General features: G+C 39.4%; 1 long non-coding RNA gene across 1 annotated transcript; it reads left to right on the top strand.

The window, feature by feature from the left end:
* Window positions 1-591: 591 nt before the first annotated feature.
* Window positions 592-25359, top strand: LOC125169475 (uncharacterized). The gene is made up of 3 exons (XR_007153695.1): window positions 592-680; window positions 8986-9090; window positions 25035-25359. It is a non-coding gene; the product is annotated as an uncharacterized LOC125169475 (long non-coding RNA).
* Window positions 25360-27542: the final 2183 nt, after the last annotated feature.

The following is a 27542-nucleotide window of genomic DNA, read 5'->3' as shown; positions in this document are numbered from 1 at the left end:
TTGAGTAAAACCAGATTTTATTAAATATTTTTATGTTGATTTTTTCTGCAGAGAAGATTGTAGGGGGAAACATAAGCCCTTTGTACTCTAACTCCCCAGTGGGCGATAATAAATTATGTTATTCTGTCAATATCCCACACAAATAGCACATTAGGCAATCTATATTGTTTCCCTGAATAACTGTCATAAAAGAAGTTCAAAGAAACACAAATATAGGTCAGCGATAAGAACTCTTTTGTAATATGCAGTCACAAAGGTAACTATAGTGAAGATCAAGTCCACAACATATCTCTCTGTGAAATAGCTTTCACCTGCCAGTAAAATTTAATATGTTATTTATTTATCTATTTATTTAGCTCATCACTCTTTATGTCCTTAATGTCCTTACCCTTTATTTTTCTTCACTATAGTCTTTACTACTTAATATTGTATATTTATTTGTTTACTGGTTTTGCTTACCTCACTAAAATGTAAAGTCCATAAGGCAGGGTCCTGTCTACCTTATCCACTAGAGTATCCACAGTGTCCAGTCACAGATGCCAGCTGTAAGATAAAAAGGTCCTGGAGGTGAGACCAAAGGGATATATATTGGCTGGATCCTGGAGGAACTGCAAGGACTCTGACTGGATTCTGAGGCAGTGAGAAGTCACAGAAGGACATAAGCGGGCAGTTGGGGAATGGTGAGTGAGATGATCAGGTTTGGATTTTCGATAATAATAACTCTGGGTTTGGTGTGGAGAAAGGGTATAGGGAGGGGGGACAGTCTGGTGGCAGGAAGACTAGTGAGGAAGCTATTATGACTTTCCAGGTGCATGAAGATGAGAGCCCAAGCTAGAAATTTGGTAATAAATGAGAGCAATAATAATGATGATTACTTTAGCAAAGTTTTATGCAGTCACTAAAATCCATTTCCCAGGCTCCTTTGCAGTTAGGTGTGGCCATGTGATTATGTTCTATACAGTAGAATGTGAGCAGAAATAATGAGCTCTAATTCCAAGTGTGACCCATAGAAATTTCCCATGTACAGTCCTCTCTGTTCTTTCCTTTTTCTGGCTAATAGGGATGGAGAAGCCATGTATTGGAGATAAATGGGAATCCTTTAATGTAGAACCTGGTAAAGCCATGTAGAGAAAAGTTGCCCCAGTTGACAAAGAACGCTTTGGAATGTTACATAAATGAGGAATAAATACCTGTTGTGTCAGTGGACAATTTTAGCTTTATTTATTATAGCAGTTAATATTACCCCAACGAATTTAAACACTCAATTTTGGCTAGGCACCATTCTTAATACTTGAGATATGTTAGCTCATTTAATTTCCAAGACAATCCATTGAGTAACAATTTGTTAATTATTATCCCCAATTTACAGATGAAGAAACTGAGATACAGAGGGGATATGTAACCTACTAATGTTACAAAGCTGGGAAATGAGAAAGTCAAGTTTGAGAGTTCTGCCTCCAACATTTTAAGCAATATCTGATAGTGGAGATGGATGAGGATTAATCCATCCATTTTAAAAAAATGTTTATTTATTTATTTTTGAGAGAAAGAAAGAGGGAGGGGCAAAGAGAGAGGGAGAGAGAGAATCCCAACCAGCTATCAGCACAGTGCCTCCACACAGGGCTCAAACTCACAACATGTAAGATCATGATCTGACCAGAAATCAAGAGTCAGATGCTTAAATGACTGAGCCACCCAGGCACCCCCATTTTTTTAATTAATAGGTTTTTTTAAATTTTTAAACAACTTTTTAAACTTTTATTATTTTTTTAAATTTAAATCCAAGTTAGTTAACATACAGTGTAATAATGGTTTCAGGAATAATAGAATTTAGTGATTCATCACTTACTTACAACCACCCAGTGCTCATCCCAACAAGTGCCTTCCTTAATACCCATTGCCCATTTAGCCCATCCCCCCACCCAGCACCCCACCAGCAACCCTCAGTTTGTTCTCCATATTTAAGAGTCTCTTATGGTTTGTCTCCCTCTCTGTTTTTATCTTATTTTTCTGTCCGTTTCCCTATGTTCATCTGTTTTGTTTCTTAAAACTCCACATATGAGTGAAATCATATATTTGTCTTTTTCTGATTGACTTATTTCACTTAGCATAATAAACACTCTAGCTCCATCCGCATCATTGCAAATGGTAAGATTTGCTGAGTAATATTCCATTGTAGGTATATAATATGTATGTGTATATATATATCTATATCTATCTATATCTATCTATATCTATCTATCTATCTATCTATCTATCTATCTATACCACATCTTCTTTATCCATTCTTCAGTCAGTGGACATTTGAGCTCTTTCCATACTTTGGCTGTTGTGGGTAGTGCTGCTATAAACATTGGGGTGCATGTGTCCCTTCGAAACAGCATACCTGTATCCCTTGGATAAATACCTAGTAGTGCAATTGCTGGGTCATAGGTATTCCTATTATTTGAGGAGCCTCCATACTGTTCTCCAGAGTGGCTGCACCAGTTTGCATTCCCACCAGCAGTGCAAGAGGGTTCCTCTTTTTTCATATCCTGGCCAACATCTGTTGTTGCCTGAGTTGTTAATATTAGACATTCTGACAGGTCTAAGGTGGTATCTCCTTGTGGTTTTGATTTGTATTTCCCTGATGATGAGTGATGTTGAGCATCTTTTCATGTGTCCTTTGGACATCTGGATGACTTCTTTGGAAAAATGTTTATTCATGTCTTTTGCCATTTCTTAAGTGGATTGTTTTTTGGATGTTGAGTTTGATAAGCTCTTTATAGATTTTGGATAATTAATAGTTTTTTTTTTAAGATATAGATGTCCTTTCTTTTCTTTTAAACATTCTGAATAAAAACAGAACCTTGAAGATGCTTAATAGTCAATAATGGACATTAATTAAAATTAAAGTCACTAATTATGAGACAATATATATGTATTTTTAAGTTTAAAGAGGTAAACTCTCTTTTCATGTGTTTCCTGGAAACAGACTCTGAGACTGAAATTTCCATGTAAGAAGTTCATTGGGAAATGCTCTCTGGAAGTGAGGGAGGTGGGTTTGGGCAGAGAAAGTAGTTGAACTATCATACAGTCACAACAGAAGGCTCAGCCTATTCCACGGGAAGCTTCGGACCTGAGATAACCCTTCAGAGTTATTTCCCCATCAAGGCAAGGGGTCTGCGCTTTTGTGTCCTCCTTCAGTCACGTGCGCTGCTGACCGGGAGGGAACATAAGGTTGTGTGAGGCAACTCCTTTGGACAGGAGTTCAGCTGCGAACAAGTGGAGGAATGGGCATCATGGTCTTGAAAGGGCAGGGAGTGGGGAGAAACTGGATGGTGCACCACAGTATTCACTATAGAACTACTAAGAATAAGTAAGTACTATATTTATAAATCTATACATTTGTAGAACTTCACTGAGCTTCAGACTCTTGCAGCCCACTATTTCCTGATTGTGCATGAAGCATAAAAGTGTGGTTGTAAGAAGACAAGAGATGAGACTTCAGAGATGAGTTGAACCATCTGGAAGTAGAAGTGGATGCCAAGAATCTTGGGTGAGAGGGACGTCTGGTGGCAGCATGGAGATGGATTAGCACAGGGACCACTCTTAGGCATACCATTTGGAGCTGTTGTAACAGCCCATAGCTATGGACACCAAAGCCTGAACCAATATCAATGGGATGGAGAAGGGCTAAATTTGCAGGACATTTTAAAGGTAGTTCTTGATGGTTTTAATGGCTGAATGTGCAGATGAGGGAAGATCTGAGACAAATTCTATTGTTGTCATTTGGGAGGCTGTGTGAAAGGTTGTGCTTAAAGGGAGATGACAGTCATGTTCACCCTGTGGGGTCCATGCTCACCCTGTGGGGTTTATGTTCACCCTTTGGGGTCCATGTTTCACTCTGTGGGGGCCATGCTCACCCTGTGGGGGCTATTCTCACCCTGTGGGGTCCATGTTGACCCTGTGGGGTCCATGTTCACCTTATGGGAGCCATGTTCACCCTGTGGAGGGACATGTTCACCCTGTGAGAGGCCATGTTGACACTGTGGGGTCATGTTCACCTTGTGGGAGCCATGCTCACCCTGTGGGGGTCCATGTTCACCCTGTGGGATCCATATTCACCCTGTGGGATCCATGTTGACCCAGTGGGGGCCATGTTCACCCTGTTGGGCCAGTGTGAAATCTTGACTCTATTTTTTTTTTTTTTTTTTTAATTAATTTTTTTTTTTTTTTTCAATGTTTATTTATTTTTGGGACAGAGAGAGACAGAGCATGAACGGGGGAGGGGCAGAGAGAGAGGGAGACACAGAATCGGAAACAGGTTCCAGGCTCTGAGCCATCAGCCCAGAGCCCGACGCGGGGCTCGAACTCACGGAGTGCGAGATCGTGACCTGGCTGAAGTCGGACGCTTAACCAACTGCGCCACCCAGGCGCCCCTTGACTCTATTTTTAATTGACAAAGCAAATATAGTTCTTTGTTACTTTATTTCTCTTTTCCTTCCTTCCTTTCATTTTTCTTTCATCTGAGGAAGCTCTCTATTACCCATTTTGTCTCTTGAAATGAGTTGTTCATTTCATCTATAATATAATTGGTTTTTTCATTAATCTATTATAACAAAAATTTCTTTCATCATGCCTTCCTCTTTTCGGTTACAAATCTAAGTGTGCCTGAACAAAACATTTACTTAAACAAAACAAAACAAAGTTTTAAAGCAAAGATTCTTTATTTCTTCATTTTTTGGCAGTTTGGTCATGGCCCATAATGGATGGTCTGATGACAGCCTTGGAATTGTAGGTGGGATGAGAAGTGACAGGAAGTGTGCTTGCTGGGACAATGTTACCTTGTGAGTGACTGGCTGCTGTCATATGTGGATATACAAGATTGTTTATTAAGGCTAGGTCTGAATGGCCATATGAAACCCCTTGGTACAACCCATGAGTGTAACTAATTCACGGCTCTAGTGGATGTGCTTTTTATTTTCTGGAGCAAAGTAATTTTCTGACCTGATGTGTATATAAGATTGGAATCTAACCTTCTGTAGACTGCATTTTTGCCAATTGGAAAACTTTTAACAGTGGAGAAATTTAACTTAAAAAGGAAAAAAAAAATTAATTAAGTGAGATCAAATCAGTGTGTGTATACTCAGGGCAGCCAGATGAAATCAGTCACTCATTTCACATTTATTGTGTCGCTCCTCTGTGCCAGGTGCTATGCTAGGTGTGCCATGAATCCAAGGGTGGATGAAACAGATGAGGTCCCATCTCTCACAGAATGTACCTTCAAATCATGGGAAACAAAAAAAAAAAAAAAAAGAAAAAATAGGAAAACTTCTGATGTTTGTAAGTGCCCAGAAGAAAACAAACGTTGAGTTTCTATGTATTTATCCAGCCCTTCCTTCCCATTTCTAGAGGCAACCCTGGTGAGAAATTGGGTCTTTTAGGGACTTAGAAGAGGGATGATATGAACCCAAACTTAGTGCTTGAATAAGGCAAATTGACAGACTCTGGGTTTGTTGGGGTAAGGAGGATGGGACTTTAAAACTCTAAGTATAAGTGTGACAGATATAATTTAAATTTTTTCCGGGGACTGATAATAGGCATTGTTTACAAAGATACTGCTTAATATTAACAGTTAACTAGTGAAAACTATGGTGGGTGTTCCTTTAGCCAAGTTCCACTTAAGTGACTATAGGAGAAACCCATGCTCTTGTTTCCTTGGTAAAGAGACAACTCCATAGGCCAAACCCAAGTCCACTGGTGCTGGCCCATCTCTTCCCCCAAGAGCTGACTCTTCTCGACTTCTTAGAGTCAGAATTGTTTGTTCCTGAACATGTTTGTGCCAGTTTTATTCATTATTCAAATTACACAATTTACTTCAGTATTACAATAACTAATGAAACACGAGTCTGGAGAGAGGATTATTAAAATGAAATGTAGTATAAATGGAATAATGCTTTGAAAAGACTCAGTAATGACCAATTAGTTAATGAGGAAAGATTGGGAAAAATCATAAAATCTACAGTATTTTGTTCACGACTGTCTGTAAGTTCTCACTCACTACAAGGAAAGAAAAATTGGAAATGAAAAACAAGACCTTATGGGTGTGGTATAGGTAAAAAAGAAAAAAACATGTAGCTTTGGAACCTTTACAGCAAACTCATAGTAAGGGAAAGGACCAAGACCTTCCACCAGATCGGTGAATACATTTACATTTATTTAAGTTAAAATATAACATTACAACATAAACGTATCCTTTTTTTCTCCCTAACATTTCTGATTAGCCCATTAATTAGCAATTCTGATTGCGCTGTATGAGATTTTCACTGTATTGTAAATTGTGTGTTAAGTGCAATGGAGACTCATGATCCTTCCATTCAAAGGACTCAGGAGTATAGTCTTATCATTAGATAATTTTCGTATCTCCACTAATTCCTTAACCTGAGCCAAATCTCCCTTCCATCATTTGCACAGAAGCAAAGAAAATATTTTCTTTTTTCAGCAGCACCTTTCCTTTGTGAATATTGAAGCTCTTTAAGGGACAAATTTCTAATTAAACAATAATGGTCATGTCACCTTAGAGAGATGAACAGAGATATTTACTATCCTCTGACTGAGGATGTTAGACCCATGCTAAGTAGCTAACAGATGTCTCCGTGCTGTCTCTCAGAAGCATTGTATTTCCACTAATCTCCCTGCCACACTGTGTCCTCATCTCTATTCTTAGTAATTCCCAGTATTCACAGTCCCAGGGAACTAAGAGAGCATTGAAAGAGCACTTGTCTGTGGGCCAGGACACGTGGGCTCAGACCCTGTCTATGCCACTAATCTGTGGGACCTTGGACACTTTAGTCAGCCTTTCTGTGCCTCAGCTCCTGTATCTGTAAAATGAAGCTCACAGGACTTGTCAAACCAACCAACCAGATTGGGGGAAAAAATGTTTGTGAAAACAAATATGGATGTGGTAGCTGCAGAAAGGGAAACATTCCTGTTTCAAAATGTGGGCCCACATTTTGTTACACTATTTTTGATCATGTATTAATTTATAGGTTCTGGTTTGCACATTCATTATTGAGACCAGAAGTAGAAGTCCTTACTCATATGTTATCCCAATCTTACCTACCTACTCACCTTTATCATCTTCCATTGATGGTCCCGGACTCTTTGTAAGAAATGTAAGGAAAGAAACAGACTATGGTCAGGATAATGATCTATTGTACTCTGAACTACAAGATACCAATAAGTGGCTGCCATTTTCTTTTCTTTTTTTAAGTGTATTTATTTATTTTGAGTACACAACCAGGGGAGGGGCAAAGAGGGAGGGGGAGAGAGAGAGAGAGAGAGAGAGAGAGAGAGAGAGAGAGAGAGAGAATGAATTCCAAGCAGGCTCTGCACTGGCAGCATGGAGCCTGACACAGGGCTCCAACTCATGAACTGTGAGATCTTGACCTAAGCTGAAACCAACATTCAGATGCTTAACCAACTGAGCCATCCAGGTACCCCAATGGCTGCCATTTTCTAATGGCTTTGAGTGACATTGTATCTCTTCACTCATTCACACAAGCATTTCTGGTAATAGTTAAAGAAAGAAAGAAAGAAAGAAAGAAAGAAAGAAAGAAAGAAAGAAAGAAAGAAAATTTCCAACAATAAGGGATTGCTCAAGTAAATGATGGTATTTCTGTACAATGGAAAGCCATTAATAAAAAGATACTGTCGATGAATATTTATTGGCATAGAAGGATAGTCATGGTAATTAAATGAAAAAACAAACCCAAATGACTAATATAAAAACAACCTCATCATTATTTTTTAAATGTATTTGAATAAAAATATTTGGAATGATATACGGTGGCTATCTCTGGGATGGTAGGATTACAGAAATAAGTTTTCCTTCTTTATTCTTACCTGTGTTTTCTAACTCTCTGTGATGGACATATGTTGCTATTGGCAAAAGAAAAAAGTGATTTAAATTAAATAAAGTCCCACTGATGTAAAAGATACCTATGGGAATGAATAACAATATTTTGAAAAACATAAATGCCAACTCTGAATAATGAATTAAAGATGAACGTTTTTCAAAAATAGAAAGGATGAATTTCATTCTTTTTTAAAAGGATGGAATCACTTAATGACTCTTTAAAACAAACCAGGTATCAACTGCAAACCTGTTTCTTCTCAGCTGAATTCTGCCTTAAATTGTTTTTAAAACAGACTCACATCATGGTAATTAAGCATGATATTTTAAAATATCTAAATCAAACAATCACTGGTAGTGATACAATGTAATATTTTCCTTTTCTGCCAAAACATCACTTTAAAACACATCTCTTTTTAACACAAAGAGGAGATGTCTTTATCTTTACTATCATATTAAAAACAGTAAATTACAGGGTTCCTGGGTGGCTCAGTCAGTTAAGTGTCTGACTTTGGCTCAGGTCATTATCTCACGGTTCATGAGTTCAAGCCCCACATTGGACTCTGCTGTCAGCACAGAGCCGGCTTCAGATCCTCTGTCTCTCTCTGCCCCTACCTCCCTCTCAAAAATAAATAAACATTTAAAAACCACCACCAACAACAAAAACCATGTAAGTTATCAAGTGCCAAGTTACCAGGTTATCTATGTGCCTATGTGTCAGATACTTGGAATGTTGAATTGATTGGTTAATTTATTTAATCATAACCACCTTAAGAGATAAGTATTACTGTGTTCATTTTACAGTGGCTGAAATCCACAAAGTTAAGATTCTTACCCAACCATAAGTAGCAAAATCACATGCCTTAAAAAAAATACGTAACTAATTATTTATTAAATCCACTCTGATAGCCATTGTGTGTTGTGTGCTGGGAATATACCAGTGAACTGTGGCCCCATCCGTCAAATAAGTTTATAGTCTAATTGGATGACATGGACCAAATAATTATAAATGTAATGAATCTTACAAAAGGAGAAATACAAGATGTAGGAGAGGAGTTAATGTGGTCTGCAACATCTGTCCCATATAGAAGACATTTAAACCAAGATATGAAGCATGAGTAGAAGTTAACTGGATGAAGAGTGGACATGGAAGAGTAACTGGAACAGTAGCAGGAACAGTATGTGCAGGAACGGTATGTACTAAGTAGTCACGGTAATTATCATGATAATTCCTGGTAGCGGGAACAGTATGTGCTAAGTCCTGAGATGGCATTTTGCTACAACAATCTGGCACAATCATCCACAACTGGCTTGAAACCATAAGCATTTATTTCTTCCATATGAGTCTGTGCATCGGTTATGACTTCGCTGGGCTTGGCCGGACTCCAGGGTTCAGGTCTCTCTCCCATGGTGCTCCTCCTTTTTTGACCAATGGCCTCCTGGAGTGTGCTCTTTTCACACACACATAAGCAAATTTACACCTCATTTCATGTTCAGGAACATTGCACTGGCTAAAGCAAGCTGTATGGCCACGCCCAAAATAAATAGGATGAGGAAAATATTTTACCCGCAGTAGCTTGCTCTTCAGAGTCACATGATACTGAATGTGCATGAATAATTTAATATGGGAAGGATGTGAAGAAAATTGTGACCAATGATTCAATCCACCATACCTGGATTTTTCAGGAACCCATTGCCAATATGGCAAATGTATTATGAGTGAGCTGGGGAAGGATACTACTGTCTGCTCTTGTCATTGGCTGTGCTTGGGAACTTCTTATTACAGAGATTCCATATATAAATATAAACATACACATAAGTATATAAACTTACTCTAAAAGATAATGACTTATCCACCTTCTTCCTGAACTTTATTTCCCAAGAGTTGACCAACATTGAAGTATAAATGGTTACCCCACAGAGCTAATGTAGTGTTGGCTGAATTAAATGTTCCTCTTCTATTATGTACCAAATATTGGGTCTCTGTGTGATAGTAGCACATTTAGAAGCTATGCCTCAGAGACAATGAAAGCAGTGTTCGAGCCTCTGAGCAAATAGCATTAAATTTGGTTGCTACTCATGCTCCTGGAATGGAGGTCAGCTATTTTATACGCAGTGAATAAGACAAACCAGTCATAAAACGTGAGGAAACATCTAATTTAACCACTTTATCCCATGAAACATGATCTTCCATGTGGTCAGATCGTTTTGATAATGTTACAAGAATAGTTGAGTTTATTTTTATCTGTTGCTGTACAGATACATTCACTTGCTTTAAAAGCGCTTAAGTCTAATGCCTGAATGAACAGGTGTGGGGACAAGAGTTGGCCAGATATAAACTCATACAGTTCATGTGTTTAAGAAGCATAGGCTTTTTTAAAATAGAAAATTCATTCAACACAGACTGCCACTGCATTACTAGCTGTAGTGGTATATTCTGCCATGGAAATTTGTATTAGTTTCAGTTGATGTTATTTTATTTTCCCTCTTGCTGATAAGAAGAGACTAAACAGAAATCACTGCCTTTATGATGATCCTGTTCGGGAGCGAAAATTTTCACTTCATTTGTTAAAAGCTCAATTTTATAATCCTAAGGATTTAAAATGGAATCTATTATTCTTTCTGACAATACTTATTTCCCATAAAAACACAAATTTTTTTAGCTAGCTCATATGTAAATTTCACTGTAAAACAGGTGCCATTTCAAGGGAAATCAGTGGTTCTAATAAATATGATGGGTTTGGAACAAGTCCTTTCCCCTCATCTTGTTCACAGTTATGTAAGCCTTCTGCTTGGCTACATTTTGCATTTCACTACTCCGTTTACAAAGCAGCATTTAAGAGAGACTAGGGTTTTCTGGCTTCCTTTTGTGATACACTTTGATACTTCTTCCTTGAGCCCCTTTTCATCCTTATGTGTGTTTTCTTGCTCTTTCAGCCTGGCTCCCCTTCAAAAGGCAGCATAAATGTGCACATTCCAAGTACTGGCATGAGATATGACATTCTCTCACACATTCCCTAAGTGGAAATGCAGGAATGGGGGGAAAATACCCTGATTGTCAGGAACAAATGCAGTCCCTTATTACTTCCTGATGGTTAGTTTTATAAAGCGGTTGTGGGAAGCATCTGCTTGTGTGTCTGTGGAGATGTCATTCCATGCATTTAAGAGGCATTGATTTCCAAGGGCGAATCATGGGGCTTGATTACAGAGAGCTAGCCGAGTAGACCTGGGCTTAATTCATGAGTCCTGTCCAGAGATCTGTCACTTTTGCAAAACTAAGAAACTGATTTTCTTGATTTTTTCCTTCTGAAAATGGAAATAGCCGTATTGTTTTTATGACAGCTCTTCAGTGTTGAAGTAAGTCCAACCAAGTGACAGTGGTAGGTGCATTGCAATATTAGCAAAATCCACCTGATTAATACCTCTCTCCCATTCTGCCTCTGTCCCACAGAGCTGACTTGTTTACCTAAAGTCACCAAATTAACGGACTGTTTTGCCGTTGTACAAGACCCAAATTCTTTTTTTATACTAATGATGGTTTAAAATGAGTATAAAGGGTACATATGCTCTCCATTGTTATAAAATAATACAGTATTAGAGTTAGTAGAGTTAGTAGACACATTTCTAGTTAATTATGAGGATTTCTTTCCTCAAGTTTAGCAGGTTTGCCTTTTAGTCCATATTTTCCCAATCCTTTATTAGAAATTTCATTTCAGCTTAAATATGATAGACCTTATAAAACACTTTAAAATCCTTTCTGGAATGAGGCCCAGTGTTAAACAATTGGTAAACAGTATAAAAGATTGATTAATTTAAGTGACTGCTTTGCCATTGTATAGACTCAAATTCCTAATAGAATTACAGCCCCAACTGATAGGGACATATGGGTCTTAAACTTTGAAGAAGTTTAGAATCTTTAATAATCACCTGGTATAGTTCTCTTTAAAAATGATAGGATCATATTAGATCATCTTTTTCAGGATGCTAAAAGAACTAAATAAAAATTTGCTTTGTGTATTGCTGGATTAAATCATGCAATTTTATACATTTTGACTAGATGTAAGTTAGTCTGCTGTAGTATAAAACTTGAAGCTTCAGAGACCTAAATATGAATTCTGTTCCTTTCTAGTCATGTGATCCCCCAAAACCCAACAATACTGAGTCTTATCTGTCAAATGGGCCAATACTTGTTCTCCCTACCACCTTGAGGTGTAACAGTCATAGATGCTATTGAAAACTGTAAAGAACCAGCCATGTGATTTTAAAAGAAAACTGAGACATTTTCTGCTTTCACTGATACTGTTTAACAACAGTTAACTGTTAAATTGGTTAACATATTGCCATTTCTGGCCATAACAGGAAGAGAAGGAAAAAGGAAAAGGAGATGTAAAGATTGGACAAACAGATTTAATCAACAAAGTAGAATGAAAGATCAGCAAGGATGGTGAACACCTGGTCAGTCTGAAAAAAAAATTATTAGTCTTTATCAAATTTTGCAAAGCCATCTAGAAAATATAATAGAACATAAAATACAATTCTCAAACTATAAAGTATGCAGGAAATAACCTAACAAATACTTTTATGAGAAAATTTAAAACTTAATTACACATTTTAAAAGAAGAGGTGAGGGGTGCCTGAGTGGCTCAGTTGGTTGAGCATCTGACTCTTGATTTTGGCTTAGGTCATGATCCCAAGGTTGTGGGACTGAGCCCCATGTCAGGCTCTGTGCTGAGCATGAAGCCTACTTGAGATTCTCTCTCTCTCGCTCTGCCTCTCTCCCCCACTTGCACTCTCTCTCTCTCAAAAATTAATTAATTGATTAATTAAATAATTTTTAAAAAAATAAGAGAAGAGCTGAATAAATGGAAAGATATGCCATGTCCTTGATGTATAAGTATGTTAGTTTCCCTTAAAATTAACCTATAAATTCAATGTCAGAATTATGGCAAGTTTTTTTTTGAGGACCTCAACATACTTACTCTAAACTTATACAAAGGAATAAAAGTTCATGATGCCTAAGTCAGTCTTGAAAAGGAAGAGTAGAAAGGAGGACTCAGTCTCCCACGTAAAATCAGTGTGGAAATGGTGTAGGAGCAGCCAAATAAATCTATGGAGAAGAACAGAGAATCAGAAATGGACCCAACTCTACAGTTCTAAATGGGAACCTGTTATAGAATAAACATGGCACCATAAATCAGTGGGGAAAGGACAGATTGCCTGAAACACTAATTGGTAGTGGGCAAATAGCTCATTGTATAAAGACAAAGTAGATTGGTGCCTATCTCAAGCATGTACAAAGGAGAAAGCCAGTGTGAAAGTAAAATTACAAATTTATTTATAATTTATAATGTAAATTAAATAAAAATTACTAATTGGGGCACGTGGGTGGCTCAGTGAGTTAAACGTCTGACTTGGGCTCAGGTCATGATCTCACGGTTTGTGGGTTCAAGCCCTGTGTTGGGCTCTGTGCTGACAGCTCAGAGCCTGGAGCTTGCTTCGGATTCTGTGTCTTCCTCTCTCTCTGCCCCTCCCGTGCTGGTGCTCTGTCTCTCTCTCTCTCTCTCTCTCTCTCTCTCTCTCTCTCAAAAATAAATAAAAACACTTAAAAATTTTTTAAAAATTATAAAGCTAACAGAAGAAGATACTAGAGGTGTTAAAGATTCTCAAACTGCAAACCATAAGTTGAAAATGTAATAGATTTGACTACATTTTAAAAATTAAGAATATCTGTTAAAGGACCGACACAATAAGCAAAGTTAGCAAAAAAGATGACAGAATGAGAAAAGATTTATAATATCAGAAATTTACAAGGGATTAATATCTAGAATATACTAAGAAGCCTCAGTATTCCCATGTTTTAAATATTGTTTCTGTAATAATAATAGTAAAGTACTTAGCACAGATCCTGGCATACAACTAATACTTACTGTTTGTTAGGACCAGTTCATCTGTTCTTACACCCTTGACAAACCCCATTTTGTGTTAAGCCATGATATATGGCCCCTGAACCTCCAGTTTCTGCATGGTTTTGTATTGCCAGCTTATGGAATTACAGAGAAATGAACGTGCAAGTATTTAGCCCGTCTCGATAACCACAAATCCTGTTTGAAATGTGTCCCCAGATAAGCCAGTGGTTAAAAGAAAAGCGGGGAAAACATTAGTAGCCGTTCCCATGACACGTAGGTGAGCAAAACCCTGTGTACACTGCTGTAGCTTTGGAACCAGCTGCCAAGGACACCTGCCAGGTGATGTAGCAAGAAGAGTATGCTTCGTGGCTTGAAGTGTGAATCTTGTGACTGTCATATTCCATCCTGTCCGAAGCTGGGGCACAAGAGTGCTGTGTCCAGAGGACGAAGAGACTAGGTGGAGTAGCTCCCCACTCCTTAGCTCTGTCCAGGGGTCACGTATGACTGGTGGGTGGAAGGGCCAAGTGGGCCAGCTCTTTCCTGCTGGGTTTCCTCGGGACTGCCATACCCAGGGGGCAGGTTGGCCACTAAGAGATGGCTTTGCTCACCGCCAGCCTTGCTCTCTGAAAGCAGAGCTTTGTCTTTTTCTGCTTTATGACCTCAGCTTCAGGGAAGGCTTTGGCTTCCCAAGTGTGGCCTGAAAACACGGATGATGACGCACAGGGCAGAAAGCAGTATGCTGCACTCAGTGGCATTGACCCGAGCTGGTTCCACTGCTTGAGCTTGGGAGATGGATAATGCAAGTCAGTCGGCCAGGGCCATCCTACTGTTAGGGAAAGAAAGGAAATTAGTGACAACTCTGTGCCGAGCACTATGACCCACAGCTTTGCCTTCGAGTCTTGGTAAACCTATGAAATGAACATTCTTCTCCTTGTTTTACACATGTGAAAAGTGCTGCTCAGAGAGGGAAAATTGCCCAAAGTTACCTGGCTGGTAGGTAACCCACTGAGATTTGAACCCTAGTTTGCTTAACTCAAAGACCCACAGACAATTGTTTTGGTTTTGTTTTTGTTTTTTCAACGGCTCACACTCTGTATCTACAGACTTGGAGTGGTGTTGGGTCGGGGTGGGATAGGACTATGGCTTGTAGGACTCCAGGAGGACTCCAGGTAGGTCTCATCCGTGTCTGATCTTGGCAGGCAGTTCAATTAGGTGATGGAAAGCTAGTTACATTTCCCAGAGCTGTATCTGAACATGTGTCCCTATGGTCAGCTGGTTTTAGGCGTGGCTTTGATTTCTTAGCAGATACTGTGTTCCCATGAAATAATGACATCCTTGAAAGTGTTGTGCTTTGCTTGTCATTCAGAGAAGCCCACCATTCCAGGAGACACATTACACACTATGGAGGGTTTCCCTATCCAGGAAGGAAACCAGGCGGGGCCTCCAAGACAGAAAGAGCTCGTTCCCAAGTGGAATTTCATTTCTCTGTGCTTCTGGGATCTGACAAGCGCTTTGAAGAACTGGCTTCATTAGCTGCTGACGGAGACATCTCTTGTCCACGCATCTGCAGGTGACTGTTTTGTGTGCTTGAGAGATCACAGGCATTTTTGTACTAGTGCTATTAGCACTAGTACAGCAAGGTCGGCAAGACTGCCATTGCTACCTGTTCTTGTTCCTGTCTTTAAGGTCCATGGTAATGACTAATAATGATCATTATCATGATAGTGATCATCACCAACTATTCACTGTGTATTTGCTATGTGCTAGGCTATGTATTAAGCTCATTTAATGTTCACCACAACCCTCTGAAGTCTGTATTATTTAGGACTGGCTTAACTGCAAGTAGCAGAAATCTAACTTCCATTCAACCAAATGAGGGATTTATGTTTCTCACGGAATAAGAAGTGTAGCAGCAGGTACTTCAGGATGAGTATGAAGGCCTCTTGGTGCCATCAAGAACCCAGGCTCCTTCTCTGAGGCTTTCTTCCTCATGTTTGCAACATGCCTGTTCAGCGTTTTGCATCACAACCGGTTGTTAGGCAGAAAGAAGGAAGAAGGGCAAAGTCTAAGTGGCAAAACCAAAAGGGTGAATACAAGCTGAATCTGCTCCCTCCAAGAAGCTTTCTCAGAAACTCCAGCTGGTGCCTCTCGGGGCACCTCACTGTCCAGAACTGCTTTGCATGCCCACATCTAGCAGTGAGGGAGTCTGGTAATCAAGAATGTGTCCTTCCTGAGGAAGGAAGGAAAGAGGCATGGCTATTGGCTAAGTAACTAGCAGTGTCTAGTTCATGTAGTTCATATTTGTTGGAAATTTATAGACAAGGAAAATTAAAGAAGTTAAGTGTTTGCCAGAGGTCACCCAGCTAGGGAGTGATAGGACCCAGACCTGAATCTAGGTATGTCTGACTCTGAAACCACATTCCTAAAAGCTCTACTAGAATTTGTTTCTGATGCTTGGGAGTGCTTGGGCTGGAGAATAGAGGACTGTAAGTTGCCCTTTTAGGGGACAGAGAGGACTGTTGATTTGTCAGCTTCTTGAGAATGGTGCAAGGAGCGACATATGAAAGATATGGAAAAGCACAAGGCAAGGAAGTTATTTATAACAATTAGTAATTAATTGTTATGTGGACTGCACAGCAAACTATTACCAGACATTTGTATAGAGATTAGGTCACCCATAAAAGGAGATCCCTGAACTGATTGGTAGTTTGGGTCTATCATGAGTTCAAAATGCTGGGTCTAACCTCAGGATTATAAGGATTATAAGAGAATGTTATGAAAAATATATGCCAACAAATTGGACAACCTAGAAGAAATGGATAAATTCCTAGAAATAAATAACCTCCCAAAACTGAATCACAAAGAAATAGAAAGTTGAAACAGACTGATTACCAGCAGTGAAATGGAATCAGTAATCAAAAAACTCCTGGGGCACCTGGATGGCTCAGTTGGTTAACTGTTTGACTCTTGATCTCGGCTCAGGTCATGATCTCACGTTTTATGAGATCAAGCCTCACATTGGGCTCTGTGCTGACCATGCAGGGCCTGCTTGGGATTCTCTCTCTCCCTCTCTCTTTGCCCCTCCCCATTAGTGTGTACACTTTCTCTCTCTCTCTCAAAATAAATAAACTTTAAAAAAAAGTGTTAAAAAAAGCAACTCCCAACAACAAAAATCCAGGACCAGATGGCTTCATAGGTGAATTCTACCAAAAATTTAAATAAGAGTTAATATTTATTCTTCTCAAACTATTCCAAAAAATTGAGAGGATGAAAAGCTTCCAAATTCATTTGATGAGGACAGCATTACCCTGACACTTAACCGGATAAAGATGCTACAAAAAAAAGAGCTACAGGCCAATATCTCTGATGAACATAGATGCAGAAGTCCTCAACAAAATATTTGCAAACTGAACCCCACAGTACATTAAAAAAATCAGTCACCACATTCAAGTGGGATTTATTCCCAGGATGCAAGGGTGGTTTGGTATACACAAATCGATCAATGTGATACATCACATCAACAGGGGAAAGGATAAAAACCATATGATCATTTCAAAAGCTGCTGAAAAGCATTTAACAAAGTACAACATCCATTCATGATGAAAACCCTCAACAAAGTAGGTTTAGAGGCAACATACATCAACATAATAAAGGCTATGTATGGAAAACCTGACAGTTAACATCATACTCAATGGTGAAAAACTGAAAGCCTTTCCCCTAAGATCGGGAATACGACAAGGATGTCCTCTCTTACCATTTTTATTCGACATAGTACTGGAAGTCCTAGACACAGCAATCAGACAAGAAAAAAGAAAGAAAAGGCATCCAAATTGATAAGGAAGAAGTAAAATGTTCACTACTTGCAGATGACGTGATACTATATATAGAAAACCCTAGGGGTGCCTGGGTGGCTCAGTTGCTTAAGCATCTGACTCTATTTCGGCTCAGGTCATCATCTCACAGTCCTGAGATGGAGCCAGCGCCATGTTGGGCTCCACACTGGGCATGGAACCTGCTTAAGATTCTCTCTCCCTCTGCCCTTCTCTCACTGACACCTACATGCGCACTGTCTCTCTCAAAAAAAAGGAAACCCGGGTGCCTGGCTGGCTCAGTTGGTTAAGTGTCCAACTTCAGCTCATGTCATGATCTCATAGTCCATGAGTTTGAACCCTGTGTTGGGCTCTGTGGTGACAGCTCAGAGGCTGGAGCCTGCTTTGGCTTCTGTGTCTCCCTCTCTGTCTCTGCACCTCTCCCACTCATGCTCTGTTTGTCATTCTCTCTCTCTCTCTCTCTCTCTCTCTCTGTCTCTCAAAAATAAACATTAAAAAAAGGAAACCCTAAAGACTCCACCAAAAAGCTGCTAGAATTGATAAACTAATTCAGCAAAGTCACAGGGTACAAAATCAATATACAGAAATCTGTTGCATTTCTGTACAACAATAATGAAATAGCAGAAAGAGAAATTAAGAAAATAATCCCATTTACAATTGCACCAAAAAGAATATCTAGGAATAAACTTAACTGAGAAAGTAAAAGACTTATACTCTGAAAACTATAAAACACTAATGAAAGAAATTGAACATGATGCAAACAAATGGAAAGATATTCCATGCTCATGGATTGGGAGAACAAATATTGTTAAAATGTCTACACTACCCAAATCAATCTACAGATACATATACCATACACAAAAATTAACTAAAAATGGATTAAATACCTCAATGTGAGATCTGAAACTATAAACATCCTAGAAGAGAGCAGAGGCAGTAATATTTCTGACATTGACCATAGCAACATTTTTCTAGATATGTTTCCCAAGGCAAGGGAAACAAAAGCAAAAAGAAACTACTGGGACTACATCAAAATAAAAAAGCTTCTTCAGAGCAAAGGAAACCATCAACAAAGCTAAAAGACAACCTACTAAATGGGAGAAGATATTTGTAAATGACATATCTGATAAAGGGTTAGTATCCCAAATATATGAAGAACTTATACAACTCAACACCAAAAAAAAAAACAAAACCCAAATAATCCAATTAAAAATGGGCAGAAGAGGGGCGCCTGGGTGGCGCAGTCGGTTAAGCGTCCGACTTCAGCCAGGTCACGATCTCGCGGTCCGGGAGTTCGAGCCCCGCGTCGGGCTCTGGGCTGATGGCTCAGAGCCTGGAGCCTGTTTCCGATTCTGTGTCTCCCTCTCTCTCTGCCCCTCCCCCGTTCATGCTCTGTCTCTTTCTGTCCCAAAAATAAAAATAAACGTTGAAAAAAAATTTAAAAGAAAAATGGGCAGAAGATACGAACAGACATTTCTCCAAAGAAGACATACAGATGGCAATAGACACATGAAAAGATGCTCAACATCACTCATCATCAGGGAAATGCAAATCAAAACCACAATGAGGTATCACCTCATACCTGTCAGATGGCTAAAATAAAAAATACAAGAAAGTGTTGTTGAGTATTTGGAGAAACAGGATCTTAATGCACTGTCAGTGGGAATACAAACTTGTGCACCCACTGGGGAAAATAGTATGGAGATTCCTCAAAAAATTTAAAATAGAATTACCATAAGACCTAGTAATTCCATTACCAGGTTTTTACCCAAAGAATACAAAAACACTAATTCAAAGGGATATATGCACCCATATGTTTACTGCAGCATTATTGACAATAGCCAAATTATAGAAGCAACCCAAATATCCATTGATAGATGAATGGATAAAGAGGAAGTGGTGTATATATACTATGGAATATTACTCAGCAATAAAAAGAATGATATCTTGCCATTTGCAACAACATGGATGGATCTAGAGGTTATAATCTGCTAAGTGAAATAAGTCAGTCAGAGAATGACAGATACCATATGATTTTTCACTCATATGTGGAATTCAAGAAGCAAAATAAACAAACAAAGAAAAAAAGAGACAAACCAAAAAACAGACTCTTAACTATAGAGAACAAACTGATGGTTACCAGAGGGGAGGTGGGTGGGGGATGGGTGAAATAGGTGAAGCGGATTAAGAGTACACTTATCATGATGAGCGCTGAGTAACACATAGAATTGTTGAATCATTATATTATATGCCTGAAACCAATATAACACTATGTTAACCGTATGGGAATTACAGGTTTTTAAAAAATCCTGGGTCTAGAAAACAAAGTATCTAAGATAGAATAATCCTGTTTAGAGGAAGTGTCTGAAGGCTTTCAGATGGAATGTAGAAGCATCCTGATTTGTCAGAGCTAGAAGGACTACACAATTAACTTATGGTCCAAACTGGGACATTTGTTAGAGTGAAAGGGGTATTTATGAGTACTTATGTTGGGACAGAAGGTGAATACAGGGTTATTGCAGAGCAAATGGAACCTCTGGCTAGCCTTGGCACAGGTTTCTAATGAGTAAAGGAATGGGGAGGGAGGCTTAGACTTCATGGGCAATGGTGGCAGGGAGATGGCCAAAAAGGAAAGACACCCCCAAACCAGAGTCCTCCACTTCCTTAGGCTGGACCTTTGAAGAGGCTCTTCTGCACCTGTAATGGACTTTGGTAATAGGTATTAAAATTCGATGGGCAGGGACAATGAGTGACTAGTGGAAACATGAACCTGCCATAGACCTTTGTTCCCTGAATCTCCTCTAGCATGACTCCTTTTTTTTTTTTTTTTTATGTTTAGTTTTGAGAGAGAGAGCATGAGCACAAGTGTCAGGGGGCCAGAGAATCCAAAGTGGGCTCTACACTGACAGCAGAGAGCCCAATAAGGGGCTCTAACCCACAAACCTTGAGATCATGAGCTGAGCTAAAAATGGACGCTTAAACCAACTGAGCCACCCAGGCACCCCTAGCATGACTCCTTTTTAGGAGACATTTAGCTTGGATAATGCTGTGTTCCTTACTGAGTCATGAACCTGGCCCATTCTAGATGGAGAAGGAAACTGGATTTCCCATATCCTGAAACTCTTCCCAGCATTTAAAAACTGCTTTTCTGATTTGCTCAGTGACCTTAGGCGAGTCACAACCTCTCCCTGTGCTTTGGCTTTTCCTTTAGTGGAAATAAAATGGAAATAATAGTTACACAAGATAAAAAAAATGATTCAAGACCTTCCAACGAAAAATGGCACATGGAACCCAAAGATATTATTTTTATGACAGTTGTTAGTTGAGCTGCTTCTTGTCTCATCCCCTCTCATTAGGCCACAGGGCACATAATAAACACCGGTTTGGCCAGTGACTGGTATTTGATGATGTTGGCACAGAGATGAAGGAAGGAATTTCTCTCTGGCTTGTGTTTCACTATTAACCTCCTCACGTCTGGATCTCAATGTCTACTGGTGTAGAAACTGGAGACTGGCAGGAATCTCAGCTAGTGGCTTCATAGCAGAAGCAGCCTGTTCAGGAAACCTTTAAATAACGATGCTATTAAAATGTTGTCATTTTTCCTTCCTTAATTCCTTTAATCGATAAACGTTGATTGAGTGGCTCTGTTTCCCAATCATATAGCAAGATGCATGGCAAACGTTAAGCTCTCTGATGTTTGATGAATCAAAGAATTTGTCAGATATCTAAGGTTTGGAGAAATTGGTCTCCAACTGCAGTCTTGCATATCTCTTCTCTATCCTGACACTCAAGAAACATTTCTAAACGCAAAATAGCTCTTGTTACCCATTTCTTGAAGATCAAGACCAAACTTCTTGGTATGGCATAGAATAACCTTCAGGGTCTGGTGCCTTCTGTCTCATCTCTCATTGAGCCCCTTTTAGGACTCCTGAGCTCCAGCAGCTGAGACTTCCCTACAAACCCCTGATATATAGTAAATATTTTAGTTTTTTTGGGTCTTGTGGTCTCTGTTGCAACTAGTTGATGCTGCTGTTGTAATGTGAAAATAGCCATAGACAAAATGTAAATGACTAGGTATGGCTGTGTCCAAATAAAACTTTATTTGCAAAAAACAGGTGATGCCACAGATTTGATCCATGGGCTGTTGTTTGTTGATCTCTGCTTTAAGCCTTTGTTCATGCTATGCTTATTCACTTGCCTGTTTGAAAGACCTCTTCTTCCCCCATTCATTTGGCCATTATCCATTTGATGGTCACCTCAAGCCTGAAGCCTTTCTCTACTACCCTGGCTAGAACTGGTTACTCGCTTCTCTGTATTCTATACATACCATTTGCTTATCTGTTTTTTCTCCCTTAACCTGATTTATTGAAATTTTATTCCTTCATTCATGCATTTATTAGTTCATTCATTCCATAATATTTAATGACTGCTCACTGACTGATAGAGTTGACTTTTGACTCTTTGTACAGCATCTACCAGAAAGCCTGGCACCTAAAGCATGCCTAATCCATGCTTGTTGAGTAAAAGGGGATAGAGCACAAAGGAAGAAGTCCATTGCCAAAGGTATTATTTGTGGTTTTGGTTTAAGTGCCCCAAATAGGGCAATTTTCTTTACTGATTTTGAAACTGCTCCATTGTATCAAGCATTTGGTCAGCTGCTTGCGTTTGGGGCTTTTCCTTCAAGGTTTCTGTAGCTTGGTCTGGAATAGTGTGGTGGCTCCCACTTTTTGTCTGTCCTTATTTCCTTTCCTAAGTCCCCGGGGTCCCACTTTCTGGTGACACCATATGGCAAGACGAAGAGTAGCGGCACCAGATTCCAAACTCCCATGTGGACAGGTGACCAAACTCAGGCGAATCGGAAGTTCTACTACTAAAAGTATCTCTTTTTCTTATTTTTATACAGAAGATCAGTTGTTTTCATTGCTTTCTAAGACAGCAGGTCTATCTGGACTAAGGAGCTTAAACGGCTCATAGCATGAGGATATTAAAATTGCCTCTTGCAATCTAAATGTTCTTTTTATTTTTATTTTTTTTCACCCACAATCTCTGGCTCTTTGAGAGTGATTCTGAGGTATATGTAAAAATGAAGCTACTTGGTTACTCATATTACAGAAATCATTTCATGGATCCACGAAGCCCAGAAATATTTGAAGTAAGGCTTTTAAACCCTTTTTTTTTTCTTTCCAAAAATTTACAACCCGTTCTAAATGTAAGCAGAACATTAATTTAATTGCTTGTCACCAATAGAAACAAAATGACTTCATTTGGTTTCAACCTGGTCAGATGCAGATTTTCAGTGGTTACCAGGAAGGTCATGTGTTTGTGGTCAGGGACAGGGAAAAGAAAATGGTAACAGCTTGTTACAAAACAAACACAAAACCTCCACATGGTTTCTCATGTTACAAGAGCAAATAGGAAAGGAGCCCCAACTGGGGATTGTAGCACAGAGTGTAAATTGGGTAAACACTAAAGAAACTGGAGAATGTTCTGGGTCTCTTTACCTTCTTTTAAATATGAGAAGCCAGTGAAGGAAGTGGCAACTGAACAGAATACAGGATTGCTGTTCACCAACTCACCCCATAGGTAATAGAAAATTAAATAAATCAAAGTTCCATTGTGACAGAGTCCTTTTCGTGGATGCGTCTATAATCTATTTGCCTTACCTGACATTTTAAGACCGATTACCTCTGTGGGGAAACCATGGTGAGAAGAAATGATGTGCCAGTGTTTCAGAGGAGGAAGGAAGGAGTCAAGGTTATAAACTCATCTTTGGTTACAAAAGAAAAATAAGGCATTTAGTGTTGCTAAATGACCAGGACCACAAAGGGTAGTAAACATAGCAAAAGCAAAGTGGAGAATGTGCAGTATTATTGAACTAACCCCATTGCAACACGCACACTATTTGGTGGTAAAAAACTTCTAGCAAGTTCCTCATTTAGTAAGTTGTTGTCACAGTGTATTTTGAGTAGACTCACAGTAATGTCTTTGCGCGTGCGTGCTTAGGTGGGTAAGACATTGATAAATGAGTTTCATAAATAAATGTGCTGCTTGCCTAAGGTACTAAAGTTTAAAATAAAATACTGTCTTCACTCTTGTTTCTGGAGTGAACAAGTATCTTACTTTTAGCAATTCCCATCCGGAGCTAAGTGTCACTATTTGAGACTGTCCAGCAGAATTGAAATTTACATAGGCTTCGTCTCTGCAATTCTACTTTAAGGCATTGATTCATAGTTCTGTTCATATATATGTGCAAAAAGATGTTTGTGGGAGCAAAAAAAAAGGGAAACCACCTATTTGTCTATCAGTAGGGGGCTGGGTAAATTTTGGGACAGCCATACAATGAAACATAGTCCAGCTGTTCAAATGAAAGTGGTAAATCTAACTATGGATTTACAAGTAACTGCAATATCTTGTTAAGCTTCACTAAAGGAACAGAGAAGGATGTGCAAAAAAAGGAGGTGTGCATATAGGCATATAGGCTTGTGCATATATAGACTATTTCTGGAAGGATACCCAGGAAATATAATAGTGGGTGCCTCTGTGGCATAGACTAGGTTGCAGAGGTGGATGAAAATTTACTTTCTGCCTCCAAGCTGTTTTGCACCATGAAATTTTTATTGGCCATGTATACAAATCATTTTTCAAAAAGAATTTGAATGAAAATGTCATTTTTACCAATTAATTAAGGTTTTGCTGCTGGTGGGATCAGTGCCCAATGAAACGGACTAAAATCTATGGTCTGATTTGCAGACGAAAAATGGCTTAAAACTCTACAGAAGAAGGCATCTTTCAGTTATGTGTATATTTGGGAAGAGTATTTCAGTAACTAATGGACAAAAGAACACTGGTTCAGGCTGCGACTTTTATGCTGACAGCTTGGAATCCTAGAAAGAGCTACATAGGAAGTCCGGGGCCTCTTCTCAGGAAGTCATGGCAAAGGCCTCATGTTGCGAGGTCGCCCTGATTTCCAGCCTGTATAATTAAAGCCTCCTAACCCCTCGTACATGCTAATTCCATATCTCTCAAAGAGTCATCATTGCCATTTCTTTGCCTGTGGATGAATGAAGAGTGTTTCGGCAGATAAATACTTCCTGGGTTTTTTTGCATTAAAAAATACCCTGCTGATAAACTCTGTGGCCTTTAGAAACCAGTCACATGACAGCAACCTAGCAACTTCTCTCTTATGTTGGGCTCCTGGGCAGAAAAGTGGGAAGCAGGGAAGACTGGCCAACACACACTTTTCTGTGAGACCTGCTGCTGATTCAACGCTCGCTGCTTGGGGGGCAGGTTTCTGACAGGACGTTCTTATTTGACCTTTACTAGCCTGTGTTTTCTCTTGTAATGTTAGGTTTATTGTCAATTAACACTTTAACTGTCTGTGTCTTCTCTTGTCTCAAACAGATCGTAGGCTCTTTGGGTGTTAGACTGCCGTCTTCAATCATTCATTTGTTCATCGATGGAGCAAATACTTAATATGTAGCTGTCACAAGTGGATGCTGTGCTGAGACCCAGGGGTGCAGGGATGCATGAGACCTCTTCCTTGCCTTCAAGGCACTGACAGCCTGCTCTTCTCTTCACAATCTGATGGTCTCATTCAGATTTGTGTCTCTCAAGATCACTGACACAGAAGGGGCTCAAGAAGGTGCTTAATAAATGCCGGTGGGTTGAGAAACTGCTCCAGCTATGAACCCAGAACTGTGCTGTGACACTGTGGGTGTGCCTTACATTTTTCTGAGGAACTGTCAGTAAATCTTCAGACAGTTTCTTGAGACATCTTCAATAATAGCATTTAGAAATGAAATTTCTTTCTTAGATCAGATGTTCCTAGTCCTGGGAATGGACTCTTTTAGGGATGATGTTGAGGACAGTTTTTCTGGCCCAACAATAGCCACGGTTATAAACCCCTTAGGAAGTGGCCTCACTTTCTACTTTTCACACAGATAACCCTATTCACTAGCAAAGGGCATGGGGAAGAGAGAAGGCAGTTAGGGAAACTAATGTTTCCCGAGGATCCCTCATGGCCTGGAAGTCCACACGCTTTACTTCAGTTAATGAACACCCACCCAAGGAATAATGATACTGATGTGGAGAAAAAGAAATGTGCATTTTTTGGTATCAGCCTGGTGGTTAGTAGAAGACAGATCTGTTTGTATGTATGTATGCATGCATACATATGCATGCATAATTTAAAAGTAAATATTTACCAAGCACTCTTCTAGGTGCTAGGTGCCTCAAGAGGTATAAGCCATAGTCCGTGCCCTCAGGGAGGTAAATGATATAAAGAAACACATCCAAAGTTAATTAACCACCTGAAAATTACATTAAGAGTAACAGGCTTTAGAGCTGGCTGGATCCATAGTGAAAATTTAATCCAGATTTCCCTATAATGGCATGTGTATATCATTGGTAGCATGAAAATGGTTTGGATATTATACAAACATTTTAAAATGCCATGAAGTATTTACTTTAACATGCATTAGAAAAATCTATACCTAGCGTATTAAACCCTTGAGTATATGGGTATTACCACTTACTGCACAGTTACATATGATAGTGAGTTGATTTAAAGAGTATCTGAAGGAAAATATCAACTAAGTAAGAAGATGTGGTTCAGGCACATGGTAATAATTCCACTGGTGTTATCTGAAAGATCTGAGTTGGGAAAAGGCAGACCAAGTCCAATCTCTGGGATGCAGTGAGGTTACATGAGTTGTCCAAGGTCAGGAAGCCAATGGGGAACACAGACCAGAACCTGGTCACCTGACTGGTCCTCTGTCCCCACATCCTCATTCAATGACTACTTCCTGTTTTGCAGATGAGGAAACTGTAGCCCCAAATAACCAGTCCTCTCTTGAGGGTGCACAGACTCATATGAGAATCTGACTATAAAGTAGAAAGGATAGAATTGGCCTCAAGAGGCAAACCATAAGAAACTTTCAAATACAGAGAACAAACTGAGGGTTGATGGGGGTGGAGGGGTGGGGTGGGGCAGGGAAAATGGATGATGGGCATTGAGGAGGGTACTTGTTGGGATGAGCACTGGGTCTTGTATGTAAGTGATGAATCATGGGAATCTACCCCCAAAGCCAAGACTACACTGTATATACTATATGTTAGCTAACTTGACAATAAATTATACACACACACACACACACACACACACACATAACACACATATATGTATATACATGAGGCCAATTCTATCCTTTCTACTTTATGTATATACGTGTGTGTGTGTGTGTGTGTGTGTGTGTGTGTGTGTGTGTGTGGAGAGAGAGAGAGAGAGAATTGGCCTCAAGAAAAATCAAGTTAATATTTATAGAATGTTTTCTATGCATGCCAGTATTATAAAAATTTCATGCATACTAACTTAGATTAATCCCCAAACCACCCTGTGAGATGTACTTAGCTATTTCTACCATCCTTCCTTTCATGAGGAAATTAAGGAACAAAGATCAAATAACCTTCCTAAGATTTGAACATGCAGAGCTGGGATTTGAACCCAGAAAGTACAACTGCAGAATTTGTTCCCTTGAACACTGCACACATAGCTCACCAGTAATAAGGGAAGGGGTGCAAGAGGCAACCATCTCCTGGTAAAATTGGAAAGAATCTGCTCAGGCAGTAGCTCCCCCCCTGTGCCCTCTAGATTCAAATTCCTCAGCTTGCCTTTTGTTCATTTCATGGAAGGCATCCTTGCTTCAAAGCATCGCTTTTTAATGCAAAAAACCCATGAGAGCAATCAGTGATTACCAAAATTAACACTTTTAAAAAAATATTTATTTATTTTTCAGAGAGAGAGAGAGACAGAGTGTGAGCAGGGGAGGGGCAGAGAGAGAGGGAGACACAGAATCTGAAGCGGGCTCCAGGCTCTGAGAATCAGCACAGAGCCCAGTGTGGGGCTGGAAC

The sequence above is a fragment of the Prionailurus viverrinus genome, chromosome B4, assembly GCF_022837055.1.
Source record: "Prionailurus viverrinus isolate Anna chromosome B4, UM_Priviv_1.0, whole genome shotgun sequence".
Classification (NCBI taxonomy): Eukaryota; Metazoa; Chordata; class Mammalia; order Carnivora; family Felidae; genus Prionailurus; species Prionailurus viverrinus.
Note: the sequence above shows the minus strand (reverse complement) of the source record. Positions and strands in the feature narration are given on the sequence as shown.